This window comes from Taudactylus pleione, unplaced genomic scaffold, assembly GCF_031769625.1.
Source record: "Taudactylus pleione unplaced genomic scaffold, aTauple2 ptg000386l, whole genome shotgun sequence".
NCBI lineage: Eukaryota > Metazoa > Chordata > Amphibia > Anura > Myobatrachidae > Taudactylus > Taudactylus pleione.
In genome coordinates this window covers 20016732-20034504 of record NW_028284787.1, presented here as the reverse complement: position 1 = coordinate 20034504, position 17773 = coordinate 20016732, and the positions used below count along the sequence as shown (strand labels likewise).

Here is a 17773-nt window from a genome sequence, read left to right as displayed (position 1 = left end):
CTGGTTATCTCCGGTGCAGGGCCTCCATTTGAGGATCGGCTGCAACATCCCAGATGTTGCCTGTGTCCCGCTGCCACAGATCCATGCATGCACAGTGCACCAGAATCCAAGTTCTCCAGGACCTTGGTGCAGCCATCTTGGGCCAGGTCAGGTGATACCGATGCAACCAGTCAGCAACAGTTCCTAGTTGCCTCAGCCAAAGCCAACAGACATGTATACAGATAAAATAAAGTCCAGAGTATAATGAGGAACGTGATGACTGAAAGCTGTGTAGTATGAATAGATAATGTCCAGGTAGTGGCAGAAATAATAAAAGTCTTTGTAATCCAAATGGTTACTGCAGGGCTGCAAAGGGATAACAGTCACTGATTGATACTGGTGAGGTAAAATCCAGAGGGGCTATGGAGTAATTAGAGTAGTAGCAGCTGATGGAATTAAGTGGAGAGTAGAACTGTGATGGCTCAGAGTGGAATCAGAGAGCTAGGTAAATGGAGACAGGGTAGGTTCAGGGTTAACTGTACACACAGGTCCTCTGGCAGGGAAAGGGTAAATAGCAGGTGCAGGATGGTTATGGCAGGAGACTGGGAGAAGGCAGAGCGGTGCAGACTACTTGGAAGCTGGGATCCAGCAGGAGCACAGACGAGCACGCAAACAGACAGATTATTCAAGGCACATAGACTCTCTCACAGCTACGCTGTGAAACACGTTGCACTGGCAACTATGGGAAGCTCTGAACTCCCTTAGTACCCAGTGCAGAATCGTGATAGGTCAGAGAGAGCATGTGACACACCAGGACTGGAGCAGCTAAGTCACATGACCAGAGGCAAGATGGCGGCACCCATACCAGAGTGGAATGGAAACACGACCAGGCCTACCCCAGCCAGAATGACACAGTGCCCGCGGAACACTTCGCACAGCCAATGCCTGCCACAGGCACCAGCCCCTCCACCGGAAAGACCACACCACAGCGCTCTCACAGGTAATACCCGTCGTCCCCTATTCCAGGAAACCCTGGTCGTGACAGTTATTAGGTGACAAGACTCCTCCAGTACATAGCAGCCTGCTGACTATAGGAATAGTAGCGGCACTCAGCTTTCACCACCAAATGTTTCAACCAAGTGAGTGTATACATTCCTATGCAGCAGCTCCCTGGTCATTACCACTGAGAACGGTTGCTAGCGGTAATTGTTAAGTCCATTTTTCTGCTGGCCAGGTATGTGGCTCAGTACGGCAGTGTGTTTGTTTTACAGGAGCCTGCAGTAGTACTGTAGAAGTAATACAGCGGCAGGCTGTCTGTGTCACATGTCCTGGCAGTGGGTTACTGGCAGCGGCTGCAGCAGTTAGAATGTGGCAGCACCAGTAGGAAGATGACAGCTCAGCAGGGAGAATGGAGTGGGCTGCATATGTTGAAGATTGTGCTATTAAATGGGGGGAAGTCCGGATGCCTGCAGTCACTGATGCACCGGCTGCTGCCACTTCACTTCTGCAATGAAGTGTTACTATTTAGTGCGTGCACTACACTACTCTGCCAGCCAGAGCCAGGTAATGTGTTCTAAATAATATAATATATACAGTCTGTATATATTATATTATTATTTTATAGGGGGAGGCGACTGTGCAGTGATATATGATGGGGAATAACACATTTCCCAGCACACACTGATATGTGGTATTATTATTATATTGGGAAGAGGGGACTGTTCAGTGATATATGAGGGGAATAACACAGCTCCAAGCAAACACTGATATGTGGTATTATTATATAGGAAAGAGGGGACCATACAATGATATATGAGGGGAATAACACAGCTCCCAGCACACACTGATATGTTGTATTATTATTATATAGAAGAGAGGGGACTGTACAGTGATATATGAGGAGGAATACCACAGCTCCCTGCACACACTGATATGTGGTATTATTATTATTATTATTATTATTATTATTATTATTATTACATAGGGCGGAGGGGACCGTACAGTGCATATGGAATGGGAAGGAATATTCCCAGAGTGATGAGAAATGCCCCCATTTTCAGTGGCCACGCCCATTGTGGCATGTGGCCATGTCTATTTTCGGTGTGTGCACACAGTTGGGGGGCGCCATTTTTCATCTTGCCCTGGATGCAAAAGAACCTAGTTACACCTTTGTATGTGTCTGTGTAACTGTATATATGAGTCTGTGTGTATTTGTGTCTGTGTAATTTTATATATTAGTGAGGTGGCTGGACCCACATGTTTTGGGTTTGGTTCTAATTCATCATCGGGTTTTGGCAAAACCACCCTGAAGTCTTTTGGTTCAGTTTTGGATTTGTTAAAAATCAATAAAAATTGGTTAAAAAAAAATATAAAAACAGCAAACATCATGTAATTTGGACCTGTTAACATGCATTCCAAAACCCAAGTTTGTTTATTAAACATGAGTTCCAAACTGACAGCAGACCCGAACTTTAAATTTTACTCAGGCCAGTGCGGTTATCTGCACCTTGCTGCCAGATGCCGGGAGAAGCCAGATAAACAGCAGCATGTGCCGGTGACTCTCCACATGCTGACCAGTGCTGCCAGACCCAGTCTGACACATTGTGAATCAGTGCGTCCCTATATTTTTAAATTCCAGCCTCCAGGCTGCTCGCACAGCTGTGGGTCACCACCCACAGCTTGTGCGAGTGGCCTGGCGATGGTCACAATTATTGCGCCCATTGGCATTGTGAGGAGACCCTTGTGGTAGTGTCTCAGCACTCACAGTGCCAAGTGTACTTCCAGCTCTAATTGAGCCGGAAGTCCACTACTGACATCACGAGTGATGTCAGTAGGGCCACCCACAAATGGCAGGCATTCCTTTGGGAATGCCTCCGTTTGTTCAGCCACCCCCTACCTGCCTACAAAATGGGGTGAGCTGTCGATCAACTTTGACAGCCGCCCCATTTTGCTGTGAGCTCCGGAGCAATTGAAGGTCTCACTCGCTCCAGGGCTCACGCATGCGCACTGGGCCACCATCGACCTACTTGCAACCGCTGTGCGCTTGCAAACAGGTCTGAATCAGGCCCTTTGTCCCCAGGATTTAGTAATCCAGTAAACTGTCTGCAAACAGTTTGTACCTAGAAGAGGCCTTGCACAAATTCCTCTTTACATCTCTCCAAAATGGTTCACTGTACCCTGGACCACTGGAAGTGAAACTGACCATAGGGCTGATAACTCCAGTATCAGGATGCAGACCATACTGGATGAAGAAGAGGGAGTGACCCAATGCCTAATGAAACAAATTATTGTGGTCAAATTCAAACGACGGCAACAAGAACACCCAATCATCTTGATTGACCTTGCATAAATGTGCAACCAAGGCTTAATTTTTCTACTGTAACTCTAAGGCAAGGGCTCAGAATTGCACAGAATATTGTCCAGCAGATTGGTTGCCTTGCTTCAACTGCAGAATAGCTGACCATGTGAAGAATACTCGCCTGGGCTCATCGAAGACATTTCGAAAGACTGCTAGGAAATCAGTGCCATTTCATGGACATTTCTTTCCCATAATGGAAAAACCTATACCAATGCCTGCCCAGACAACAGTGAGATAATATAAGCCACTTTCGTCCTCTGAGAAGGGAAATGGACACCTGAACCTCGAAGTGAATCAAGCACTCGACAGTCTTTGGGATCCCAATAATACTTTGAGAGATTTGGAATCTGTGTGGAAGCACCTGCAGCTTGAATGGCCACCACATGAGGTTGTGCTGGTTGTACCAGAGGTGGCTGACCAGCACTGACTCATTACATAAGTTTCTGTAGGCACTGCATAATCTGGGTCTGGTCTTGTAATTGATTCTCGATTTTGATGAGGAGATTCACCTGCAGATCTCGAGGTGAAAGAGTACCAGTGCATCCATGTTTGGCCAGAGTATTCTGTCACAAACTCATGGATGGATAGTGGATGCTAGCCCATATATTGGCATTGGTGAGGCCCAGTTTAGACTTAGCTACGTCCAACACGAAGGTCACGGCCCTCACACTTGGTCCCTTAATACAGGTGCTGGTGTACTCTGGATTGGAGAGGAGTATGATGAAGACATATAATGTAGTTGACAAGCTGGGTCAGAACCAAACAGACAAGATGGTACCAGGGATGAAGCTTAAACAGGTTACGGAGAATAACCAAAGTAAAAAAATGGAATACCAAATGCAGTACCAGGGAGGAGACAGAATCAGGTCACAAGCAAAGCCAAGGTCAGGAATGACAAGTAAGGATCACAAAGAATGCTTGAGTATGGTTTGGGAGCCTACACAGAAGTGCACCAGGGGACTCCCTTATATAGGGAGATGCTTGAATTTGGCACCTCCTGTGATGTCCCCTATAAGAGTGTTTGGCACTTTATAGTTTACTCAGGTCAGCGTGTGCAACCCACAGGGGAGTTGCAGCCACCTGCACTCTGCCACCGGATGCCAGAAGAAGGATCTGGACTACACAGCAGTGGGCGCCAGGGACTCCCTGTCCGCTGCCTTGCTGCTGGCTTGCACTGCCGGACCCAGTAAGTGTGTGCCTGTGTACTGTGACACTAGGAAAGTCTATAGCCATTGGCATCTATAGTCCTCCTGTGAAGAAAATATAAAAATAAAGACAGTACTCACACATCAACTGTTTTACTACTTTATTAAAAGAAATTCAAACTTTCCAGACCTATGTGTGTTCTCCAATTGGGTGCATGTAAACATCAAACCACAAAACCTGATCCATATGGATTTACACTGTACACCCTGAAATGGTACATAACATGGAGATCAATACCCAAAGGCCTCAAGATACAGAAAACATCATCACACAATCAATATATCATAACCTTCAAGGATACACGGCAACAAATCTTTACAGATTGTACCACCAACTGCATTGCATTAATAATTGAGATACATACTGTAACCACTGATTGTCACAGTTGAATAAGGATATCTGTGACACATATGCTCAACTAGAAAAACACCAGAACAATAATGGGTTCACCACAATTTTAGATCTCACCAGAAAAATACTTTTAAAGAATGAGAACCACATTGTAGAAAGAAAGATCAACAAAATATAGAGAGATCAAACAAAAGAACACCACCATGTGACAAAACATAAAAAACTCAATAAGTGTCCCATTGTAATGAATCTCCCTTGCATTTGCATAAGTCCCCTAGAGTCACTCTAGTCAGGACTTTTGCCTAGAACATCGCCCGTTGTTCCCATAGATTATGATGCCCTCACTGGTACTTAGGATGCTGCTGTTATGGAATCCTAGGCAACACCGTGTAAACCTCCAAGAACCCAGGCTAGTGAGGTCTTTTGCCACTAACAACCGCCCGCTGTTCCCTTAGAAATAGCAACGTTCACCAGTACTTAAGTGGCCGTCTGGTCTTATAAGTCAGGGTAGTAATGGTTTACATGAATGACAAATGGGAGCCAGAGGTTTAGCATGTGGAACAGGAAACAAAAGTCAGTGGTACAGCTGTAAGAGCCGATGGTTCAGTTTGGGAACCGATGGTGCAGCACAGAGCCGATAGTACAAGTTAGTGACCAGATGGTGCGGCTTTGAGAGCTAATTATGTGACTTGAGTCATTGGTGCGGCTTAGAGCCAGTAGTACAAGTTGGGTGTATTGATGGTGTGGCTTTGAGAGCTGGTGGTGCAGCTTTGAGCCAGTAATACAAGTTGAAGAATTGATGACGGGGCTTTGAGAGCCGATGGTGCGGCTTGAAGCCGATACTACAAGTTGAAGAATTCATGACATTGCTTTGAGAGCCGATGGTGCGGCTTGAGCTGGTAGGACTAGTTAAGGAATTGATGATGCGGCTTCAAAGCCGGTAATACAAGATGAACTGACAGTGCGGCTTTGAGCCTGTAGAAGCTTGGGAGCTGATAGAGCAGCTGGGAAGCCGCTGGAGCGGCTACAAAGCCAGTGGCAGCTTGAGAGCTGATCGAGGTGTTGGGATGCCGATGGAGTGGCGATGAAGCCGGTGGCAGCTTGGGAGCTGATGGAGTGGCTGGGAAGCCGATGGAGTGGCTACGAAGCTGGAGATGCTGGACTCAATACAATCAGGAAAATAGGAACACTGACCATGTAGCAGAGCCGAGAGATCCACAAAGAATGCTATAGTCGGCGAGGCAGCAAAAAGCCAGTGAGCACAAATAAGGAAAGGAACCAATCAAGCCATGTAGTGGACAACATGTGACATCCTGCAGCATCCAGACCACCTAGCAACTGACAGAACTGGAACAATGCTGCCAGGAGGAGGTAAATTAGCTAGAGGGAAGAAAGTTGTGACCATGACTTGTAACAGTACCCCCCTCCTGGCGTGGGGTTGAAGAACCCCCAGAACCCGGTTTATCAGGAAAATCTCAGAAGAAAAGTCTCATCAGCCTAGGAGCATGTAGAGCATTCCCCTGGGCATGTAGAGCATTCCCCTAAGCAATGACGTGAAATGGGCCAATAAACCTGACACCTAATTTCTGAGTAGGTTGATGAAGCTTGATGTTTTTCATAGAGAGCCCAACCAAATTGCCCTTCTTAAAGACACATGACCTCCGATGCCTTTCCGCAGAATCCTTGGAGCAGAGAGAGACCTTCCAAAGACTTTAATGAACCTTGCTTCAAATGCAATGGTGCCGAGAGAAGAAGAAAGCGAAACAGTCAAACTGGAGTCAAAAAAATTTGCTCTGGGATGTTGATTAGTGACACAAAAGAAAGGAGAAACTGAGGATGCTGAATGACACAAGTTGTTAAAAGCAAATTCTGCAAGTGACAGATAAGAAACCCAGTCATTATGACATATGGAAAGATAACAGCGTAAATATTGCTCCAGAGAGGATGGTACCACAAAGAAAGGCTGAGTGAGATTTCCAAAGAAGAACAGAAGACTCTTCAGAACTGTGCCACAAATTGTGTTCCTCGATCCAACACTATATCCACAGGTAAACCATGCAAACGAAAGATATGCTGTAGGAACAAGCCGGAGAATTTGTTGGCAGAGGGTAACTTAGTCAAGGGGATCAAATGTGTCATCTTGCTAAATCGATCCACCACAGTCCAGATAACAGAGCATCGAGCAGAAACTCGGAGATCGACAATAAAGTCCATGACTATGTTTGTCCAAGTTCTCTTAGGTATGGAGAGAAGAAGCCACAGACCAGAAGTAGCTGTTCAAGGTGTTTTATCTCGGGCACAGACCACACATGCCAGGACAAATTCATGAACATATTTGGTTAGAGAAGGCCAACAGACCGAGTGGGAGAGTAACTCTAGCATCTTGCTAATGCCAGGATGACTGAAGGCTCATCGAGAGTGAAAATCCAGTAGGACTGGCTTCCTGAATCTTTCTGGGACAAACAGAAGACCGGGAGGTTTATCTGGAGGTGATTCTGACTGACAGGCCTGAATGAGCTGAGCCATATTCCATGTGATAGCACAGTGAATGCGAGGATAAATAATAACAGGTTCATCAGAGATAATGGTCTGTTGCACTGGTAAAAAGCTCCTGGAGAGTGCATCAGCCTTAATGTTTTTTACCCAGGATGAAAAGAAATGAGGAAGTTGAACCGGGTAAGAAACAAAGCCCAACATGCTTGTCTGGAATTCAGTCTTTTAGCAGACTGAATGTATGATAAGTTCTTATGGTTGGTAAGAACTGTGACTTGATGTTTGGTCCCCTCTAACCAGTGCCTCCAGTCCTCGAAGGCCCAATTAATAGCGAGCAACTCCCTATTATCCACATCATAGTTACATTCTGCCATGGTGAACTTGCGGGAAAAAAAGGACAGGGGTGCAATTTGTTATCATCAGAATCCCTCTGGGACAAGATGGCTCCAGTTTCTATCTCGGAGGCATCGAATTAAAGGATAAACGGGAGATCTGGATTAGGATGGCGAAGCACTGGAACCTGTGTGAAAGCGGTCTTAAGAGCCTCAAATGCTTGAACAGCTTTGGATGTCCAATGGAAGGTGTCAGCTTCTTTTTTGGTCAGTTCCACAAAAGGTGCTACAATAGCAGAGAATGACTTGACAAACCTTCGATAGTAATTAGCAAAGCTGAGAAAGTGCTGAATAGCTTTAATGGTAGTTGGTTGGACCCACTCCAGTATGGCTTCAACTCTAGGATTCATGGAAAATTCCTGGGAAGAAATTATGTAGCCTAGGAAAGTGATTTGAGTGATGTCGAAATCACACTTCTCCAACTGAGCGTAAAGGTGGTTTTCTCACAACTTCTGCAGAACTTGGCGAACATGCTGATGGTGTTGATTCATTGACTGAATTCATGAAGGACATCGTTAATTAGATCTTGAAAGACTGCTGGAGCATTAGCTAGGCCGAACGGCATGAGCATATACTCAGAATATCCTGTGAGTACAGAAGGCTATCTTCCACTCATTGCCACTCCTAATTTGGATGAAATTGTAAGCTCCCCGAAGGTCAGTCTTAGAAAAGATAGTGGCTTGACGCAACTGATCAAAAAAGGTCCGAAATGAGAGGCAGAGGGTAGGAGTTTTTTATAGTGCTATTATTGAGGCCCCTGTAGTTAATACAAGGACAGAGGGAACTGTCCTTCTCAACAAAGAAGAAACCAGCACCGACCGGAGACTTAGAACGGCGGATAAATCCTTTCGCCAACGCATCCTCAATGTATTCTTTCTTAGTCTTATTCTCAGGAACAGACAAAGAATACAACTGGCCTTTAGGTAACTTGTCACCAGGAACTAAATTGATGGCACAGTCGTATGGCCGATAAGGAGGAAGGGCATCTGCCTTTTGTTTAGAGAAGACATTGGAGTATTCTCAGTACTGGACAGGAATAGTTGGAGGAGTTTATGTAACAGCAGGCTGAACCACCCTCACAGGTACAGCAAGATGATATTGGCAGGCACGACTCCATTTCATGATTTTCCCAGAGGACCAGTCAATAATGGGACTATGATCCCTGAGCCAAGAATGATGGGTGCTAACAGACACTGGAGAAGGAAAAATAAGATAATCTCAGAATATAGAACTCTTACAGACAACCGGAGAGGAGGTGTTTTGAACTTAATAAGACTATTAGAGACCAATCCTTCATCCAGTCCACAGATAGGAATTTCCTGTTCCAAAGGGACAGCGGATACACCCAGAGACTCAAAAAGAATAAATCCATTAGAATAAATTGCCAGCTGCACCGCTATCCAAAAATGCAGAAGTGGCTGAGTGGAATTGAAGAGTTGGATATCTTCTGAAACTAGTACAGAGTTTTCAGAGGGAATGGGAGCCAGACCTAAATGCAAATTCTCCTAAACACCTAGGCCTTGCCTTTTACTGGCATGAGTGGAAAATTACTCGAGGAATGTCCCAGACACACTGTATCAATATGCTACAGTGTGTTGATACAGTATGCTAATGACAGCTCATTTGAGCTGTCATTAGTTCCGGGCCGGGAGCCAATCGGGAATGGCTTAACATTAGCGGCAGCTCATTGGCTGGGACCCATGAGGGTCCCAGCCAATGAGCGGCTGCAAATGTCAAGCTGCCGCTGATTGGCTCGCAGCCCGAGACTAATTACAGCTCATTCCCTGAGCTGTCATTAGCGCACTGTATCAAAAATGCCGTAGCGTGTTGATACAGTGTGTACGGGGCCCTGTTTGGATTACTGCGGAGAACATCGTGGGAAAAAAGGTGAGTATTGGATCTTTTTTTACAGGTTCTTCTATTGGATACTTTACGTTGAGAAGGGGATGTGAACATCTGGGAGCAGGTGAGTATGTGTGAGTGTGTATGGATGTAATACATTTTTACTTTCATGGTGTGTCTTTTTTTTACATATTTCTTTACAGGTGAACTACATGTACCAGTGGGCCCTTAATGCCCCATATGCTGGTACTTGTGGTTCTCCAAGTACCAGCAGGTGGGGAGGCTTGCTGGGACCTGTAGTTCCACTGTAAATACAATGTTGATAATTCTATTTTTAACACAACATATACACTATCAACCCACCACCCACTGCCAAGGGGTGGCGGGGATAGCCCTGTGCTGTCAGCCTAGGCCAGGGGTGCCATGAAGAGGGGGACTCCTTTATTGAAGCGGTCCCCAACTCCACAGGGATCCCTGGCTTGGTTTGACTAGTGGTCAGGGCTGATGCTGCGGCTGGGGGTCCGGTGGAAGGGCACCCCTGGCTGTGACATCAGCCCCCCACTTGAAAGGGTCCAGAGCTGGTTTTAAATATAGGGGTAACCTCATGCCATTTTTTTTTCTCCCTATATTTAAAACCAGGTCTGGCCCTGCTGCCTGGTGCTGGTTCTTAAATTACAGTGGAACCCTAGACATTTTTTTCCCTGTAATTTTAAAAACCAGGACTGGCTGTCAAGAGTCGGGCTGATTAGTCTTTTGGGGGGGGACCTCATGTCATTTCTTTTTAAAATTTACCCTATTTTAACCATTTACAGAAAGAAACATACACAAATCACAATGATTTGTGTATGTTTCTGACCATCTCGCAGCTCAGGGGGTTGAGAGATTGAAAAGTGATTTGGACAGAGAGTTTGCTCCTATCTCATCCGAACTTGACATCCCAATTCTTGGTAATTTGAGAGATGTATGTTTTAGGTGAAATGTACTTCCGATTTGGCCCAATGGTGATTTGATTCGAGATTGCTATCTCATCCGAGTTTTACGAGTGAGATGAGAGTAATCTCTCTCTAACTCACCTGACTTTTGCCTTTAGTAAATTTGCAAACAGGAAAAAAATTAATAAATCATCCAAGATGGTCATCTCGACCTATCTCGAACTTAATAAATTTACCCCCTAGAAATGGAATGGCACTGGGAAACACTGAAAAATGGAATGGCACTGGAAATACTGGAAAAGAATGTTTTGCTCTGGGAAAATCAGGAATGTAGACCCAGAAATGCACTGGAAAAGACCAGAGATCCACACGCAGGCACATTCGCAGGAAAATGACACTGGCAGTAAGTACACAGATGCTGTACTGAGTATACATGGTGGTGATTCAAACACAGACACAGGAGAATGACACTTGAAATCAGTACACAGCTGCTGTGCTGATTATGCCCGCTGGAGATCCAGGTGCAGAACTGGTGTAGAAATTGTTAAACTGGAGTTTCAGCACAGAGACAGGTGCTGACATATACACAGGAGAATTAGATGCTGATTAGTACTGAAATAGTTAAATTGGTGTTTCAACACAGACAGGTGCTGACAAAATCACTGGAGGAGTCTGATCCTGGGAAACACTGAAAAGAGTCACTGGAAATAAACAGTATAATATTAAAAGTTAATCCACACATTAGGATTTAACACTGGTAGAAAAGAATGTGGAACTTGGAAAGCTGCACAAGCTAGTAAACACAGTCACTGGAAAAGCGAAGTTGAACAGCAGCTTCCTGTTCCTGGAGTCAGACTAAGGGCCTGATTCAGACCCGGACGCAAATCTGTGTTCGCCCGCAGTACGTACGAGTGGGAATATGTAAAACAATGCCCTCGCACGTGTGGCCGCTCATAGCTAGGCTGCCACCCCATATTCACCCAACCCCTCCTCTAGCTAGCGAGCAACAGAAATAGCGAGCACTCTACTCGTCTTTTGATGATGGTTGCACTCGCACAAGTAATTCCGGAAGTAACCCTGTCATTTTTTGATTGCCCTGTTCCTAGTTCGGCAAACATAGGTTAATCGATTGGTGCCAATCATTACATTAATTTACTTAATTGTTAGTCAAATGTTTTCACTCAAGGTTTTTTTTTGAATGTTAATAAACTTTATTGTGTTTGTTTTGTTTGCCAGTTTCTCCGCTGAATCCGTATGGATTTTTGGACAAAGCTGATTTTTAGTTTAAGTCCTAAGAAGGTTTGTTTGGTATTAATGGTTTGGTTTAATTGTTTTTTAAAAATAATATATGGTTATTTGTTTGGTCTTAACTTTGCTTACGCACCTAAATGCATCAAGCCAATCATAACTCCCAATATATTTTTTTGGGTTGTTCACATGACTAAAACATTAACCAATAGAATTTATCCTATGTTATTTCTGAAAGTTCATTAGCCAATCAGTTTTTTTTTGGTACCTGTAATAAAACAGTTTTGTGCATAAAAAAATCATTGCCATCATGAGAGCCAGTGCATTCACACGGCATGAGTTGCTGGTCCTGACAGAGGTTATGGTTAGCGCTTGATGAATAGACTGCCCCCCATCACTAACCTTATGAAGCGTATGGCGGTATGCGGAGGTGCGTCGCCATCTGCGTTCCCTTGACTTTTGCAGGACCATCGGCCAACTCGAGCGGCGATGGTCGGAACTGCGCCGCAGGTCGCCTGGCCTGCTGGAATTTCTGCGGCTGCAGATCTGTCGGCGTAAGTGTATATGTGAATGGTTCCATGTGTATGCCAATCTTAGTTGCATAATGTACTTTGCTAATGTAAATTAGCCTTAATGCGTGTGCAAATGTAAATAAGCCTTAATGTGTGTGCCCGTGTGCTGTATGGCCTTGTTTTTTTTATAAATGAGACCTTGATGTAATTTTGTTTGATTTTTTTTTTTGGGGGGGGGGGTTTGGGGATTAAAAGTATGTGAGTATGTTATGTTTTTTGTTTCTCAAACTCAAAATTATGTATTAATTAAAACTATGCATCATTTAGGGCAAGAGCGGATACAGAGATGCCGGAGAAGGCCTGCACGCCCACTATCCCCAACTCCACCAATGCCATCCCCTGCCCACTCCTCCCAAATTACACCACCCTCCCCTGACATGGCCATCCCTATTACCCCCCCTCTCCTGGACCACAAACCCAAATTACCCCTCCTTCCCCTGACCAACCATCCCTATTGTCCACTCCCTCCCCTTTGTCTGCCTCCCAAATTACTCCTCCTTCTTCCCACCTGCATTGGCCAACGTCCCCCTCTGAGGAGGATTCGGCCCACTCTGCCCCTGTGTTGGAATCCTCAGGTAATTTTTTTGCCTTTTGTGCAAGACATTACAGGAAATGGGCCCTATATGCATACAATGTTGAATCCAGTATTCAAATGTAAGGCCATTCAAAAACAATTACTTTGTTTGGTGGTGGATTATCCATACTGTTTGTTTTTTAGAGTTTTTACTTTTAAAGAATTGGTCACATGGAGGCACTCACAATGTTTTTTTTTTTTCCACCTTATTTTTGCATAAAATATGACCCTTTTTTTATTTAAAAATGTATTTATGTTGTGTACATCCAAATTACATTGATTTAAAAATCGGCTTTTTAATAAAAAAATTACTTGGAAAAATAAAGTGACGTTTTTGCATTGTGCATATGATATAGCCCAATACACAACTTGTGTGGCTGGGCCAGTTTTTGAAAAAAAAAAAAAACATTGCTAATTGTCTTAGGCTTAGTTCAGATTCAAAAGAGATTGGTCTACCCACTGTTATCATGAGGTAAGGCCTTTTAAATGTATCTAAATAATATACTGTTATGTAATGTTTTTAAAAACGGGGATTTTGCAGATTTTTGCCATTACTGTGAAATGGATAACACAATTGGCTTGGTATGTTAAAATGTTTTCTTTGTTACTCATACTGTCCTTTTCAAATAATTATATTGTATTGTTTATTGATATACAAAATTATCTTTCAACAGAGCCACGGATGCGGGATGAAGCCATAGCGGCCGAAATGCACTGGATGCGAAGCCATTTAATACAAATGCTGGTTTGTTTGGACCATGTCATTTCCTTGTTGCACCATCCTTAATTTGTTATTTTTTATTTGGTTTTGTTTGTTTAAAAAATAAATTTGTTTTTTGAAAAAACTCTCATTCACTGCCTCACACATTATAAACCAAGGGCAAACAATATGTTTGTATGTGTAGTAAGGGTTTAGTTTTTTTTGGTAAAAATCATTTGATAGTCCAAACAATGTTATTTATTTTAAAAAGGTCATTTTATTTTCAAAAAACAATGTTTTTTTGAAACAATATCTTTACATACATTCTGGTACATTTTTGTTTAATTTTTTTAAAATACAAAAATACATCATGGTTGTATTTGTCATTAACTCCATACTGGTACTCCCATACCCATATGTAGTTAATGCATTTTAGACGCAGTTTTGTTTTTTATATGTGTACTCCAAAATACAAATGTCTTTCGATTTCTATAAACATACTTAAAAATGGCCAATAAAAAACATATTACACAAATAAACATGCACATTTATTATCATCAGTTTACACTTGGCCCCAAAAATCAAAAAGTTAATGGCAATTTTTTTTTTGGCTTTTTAATTTTTGAGTAAAATTAATAATTACAAACAAGGTATTTTTTTATTTTTTTTAATACACACAACTGAATCAAACAGGTTTAATACACACACCAAAATAAAACAAAATCAAGAACTGGTTGTAGATGTAGCATGGTGTAAAGTCCAAATTTGGATCGTATTTGTCACAGACGTTTTTTTTCAGGTAGTGTGCAGGTTGTTGTTATGTGACGGAGAAACAGAAAAATAAAAAAAATAAAAAAAACCATTGGAAAGTGAAAACACATAAATGTCTTTCTATATGTATTAAAATATATATATATATATATCTTACTTGAAAAAACGCAACACCACATCATCGCGTATGGCCCCCCCAGACACTCTCCAACACCCAACCTCAGGAAAGCCATCCTCCAGTAAGGCATCCTCTGGCTGCATTGGGACCCCACTCCTTATGGCGATGTTATGAAATATCCCACACAGGACCACAATTTTGGAAACCATAGCCATGAAATACATTAGGTCACCACCAGAGCGGTGGAGGCATCTAAATTGGCCTTTTAAAAGGCCAATACAGTGCTCCACCTGGTGTAGGGACCACATAAGGAGTGAGCAGGGATAACCACTGTCTCCTGCGTGAAAAATAAACCAAATTTACCAACACAAACAAAAAAAATCTGTGTAAGGTCATAAAATTATGTGTCCAACTTACCCAGAAGCCACGCATGACCAGCTTGTAGGTTGTTTAATGTGTGCCAAAGCCCTGATTGCCGGATGACAAATGCATCATGTGCACTGCCGGGGAACTTAGCATTCAGGGACAGGATCTGGAGGGAGGCATCACATACCACCATTACCTTCATAGGGGCATACTCTCCCGCGAGTAATTGAGGCTTGGAAGTCCCGCAGTATGGGGTTAAGCTATTCAATATAATAGCTTTTTTCCCGCGCCGTAAAATCTGTTGTAGCGCGTGGGAACACAGTTTCCGCGAGCAATGCAGAAACTGTGTTAGTGCCAGCAGCGCGAGGCCGATTAGGCTGGCATCATGCAGATTTTACCTCACACCTACATGAGGTGTGAGGTAAAGTCCGACAGTGGGGACTCGCGCGCAGGGTCTCGGGGACACCCGCGCGTGCATTCCCCGCTAATTGACTTCTGACAAATGTGAAAATTAGCCATGGGGTAAACCCCATGGCTAATTGGATATGCCCCATAGAGTAAAAATGCTTACGGTTCCTAAAAATAGCCTCCAGCACTGCTGGAGGTTGAAGTGGTATGTGAGTGCCATCTACAACCCCTATGATGTGTGGGAAGCCAGCAATTTTGAAAAAAATTTGCTTAACCGCATGAAAGGGACCCCATATCCAATGGCATATGAATAAAATGATGGGGGTGCTTAAACAGGGCATCCATCACGCACCTCAGGATCCTGGAAAAGGAGGCCTGGGAAATGCCAGCCACTGCTCCCACTGTGGTCTGGAAGGATCCTGAGGCACAGAAATGTAACACCGACAGAAACTGCGTTAGTGGTGGTATTGCTGTTGGATTGTTAATTTGCCTTTAAAGGTCACTCTCTATTAATGATAGAGTGTCTAGGATAATTTGTGGTGGTAGGCGGTAACACCTTAACACCACATCATCTGGCATTCCAGAAAGGGTGACACGAGTTTGAAGTATCTGGGGCCTTGCACGCCTACGAGGCCTATGCCTAGGAGAATGTCCAGGTTGGTCGGGTTCAGGGACCATCGCCACTATGAGATGACCAACATCAATCTGAAATGTTACCCAAAAATTTATTAGAATCATAATTTTAAAAATTATAAATATACTTATCTTAGCAAAAAACAGGCAGAATCTTACAGGGTTGGGCAGGGACATCTTCACGAAATTTGTTAAAAAAATAACAAACAAAAGGGTAGTGAATATTTAAGAATTATCAAGGTAGGCCACATGAACACCACTGCATGCACTACACAGATGATGTTAAGTTATGTTGTCCAGTAAAAAAATAAAGTACGCTTGACCTAAAGACATGAGAACATAAAAAACAACGCTACTCTTCCTATGATCGCATTATAGTACGCTTGACCTAAAGACATGAGAACGCAAAAAACAACGCTACTATTCCTAATATCGCATTATAGTATGCTTGACCTAAAGACATGAGAATGCAAAAAACAACGCTACTATTCCTATTATCGCATTATACAACGCTACTTGATTATGCAAAAAATAATGGCAACACTTGTTAAAAATATAGGCAACACAAGTTAGAAAATATTTTGAAAAAACATGTTTTTAGGTACAAGAATCTGCACAGGCTGATCAATAACAAAATATGTGTAATTTATTATATTAAAATTTTAACAAAATATGCCACATCTACTTACTACACCCAGACTAAACAACAAACTCCAAACTGGACAATCAAAAAAATTTTCTTCGCCAAACTGACCACTAAATGAAAGCAAAGTTAAAACTATTTTTAAAAGCATTAAAAAAAAACACCATTCTTAAAAACAAAGAAACTAAAATAAAAAAAAAATATGTACCTACCTTCACGAGAACTTACAATACTTTTGTGCCACCAAACTCCGACCTCAACCAAAACCACACCAAACAACCTCAACGCACACGGAAAGGCTGAAAAAAAAATCCTTAAATAGGCTTCACTTTCCTGCACAAATCAATTACGCAAAATAGCCGCGCACACAGCATGATGCGGGCGCATAATGCACACGGATCTATAAATACGTCACAACAGGCCAAAATTGGTCTGCTTATATCATTTGTGGAAAAATGACCACGGAGGAGCAGCAAAGCCAAAATACAATACCTCCAAGTAAGTACACTGAAATGTTTAGCTCATGAATGAAAAAAAGGTGTTGAAGCTGAGAATAAGGAGGCTGCGGGGCCCAGTAGCCAGGGCAGGCAAAAAAGAAAAAGACAGCCACAATTCACAAGAAAGGAGATGGAGGTTTTAGTACAAATCTGCATTGACAACTTAACGCTGGCACACAGAAATATGGGTGCAACACAGAGATGGAAAATTTGGGAGGACATAGCCAGTGCTGTCAATGGAGTGGGCAATTCATATCGTTCTACCAAAGAAGTCATAAGGCGGTACGTTAATGCAGGAACCAATTTTAAATGTACAAATGAAATTATAAATGTCAAACTAAAACACATTTTTATAACAACAGATGGAGCGATTTCAAATACTGCCTCAAACAAAAACTGGCAGATAGGGCTAGGCATGCAGGTGGGACAGGTGGTGGGTCAACCCCTGTGTCACTTGATCTGATGGATTTGGAGGAGCTGGCACAGGGGTGTGTGCAGTACGAGGAGGTGTTTGGCATGTCCAATATGGACACAGACATGCCAGACTTTGCGGCTCCACATGTTGCCGCAGGTAAATGTTGTTTAATATTTACATTTTGTTTAAAAAAATAAGATTACAAATTAAAAACTAAACAAATTTTTTTCTGTTTTTTTACAGGCACAGAAGAGGAAGAGTCTGCTCCAGAGGTG

At 43.0% G+C, this 17773-nt stretch overlaps 1 long non-coding RNA gene across 1 annotated transcript; it reads left to right on the top strand.

Annotated features, from left to right (window-relative positions):
* Window positions 1–597: 597 nt before the first annotated feature.
* LOC148507766 (uncharacterized) lies at window positions 598–13683 on the top strand. The gene is made up of 3 exons (XR_015869669.1): window positions 598–979; window positions 12641–12948; window positions 13622–13683. It is a non-coding gene; the product is annotated as an uncharacterized LOC148507766 (long non-coding RNA).
* Window positions 13684–17773: the final 4090 nt, after the last annotated feature.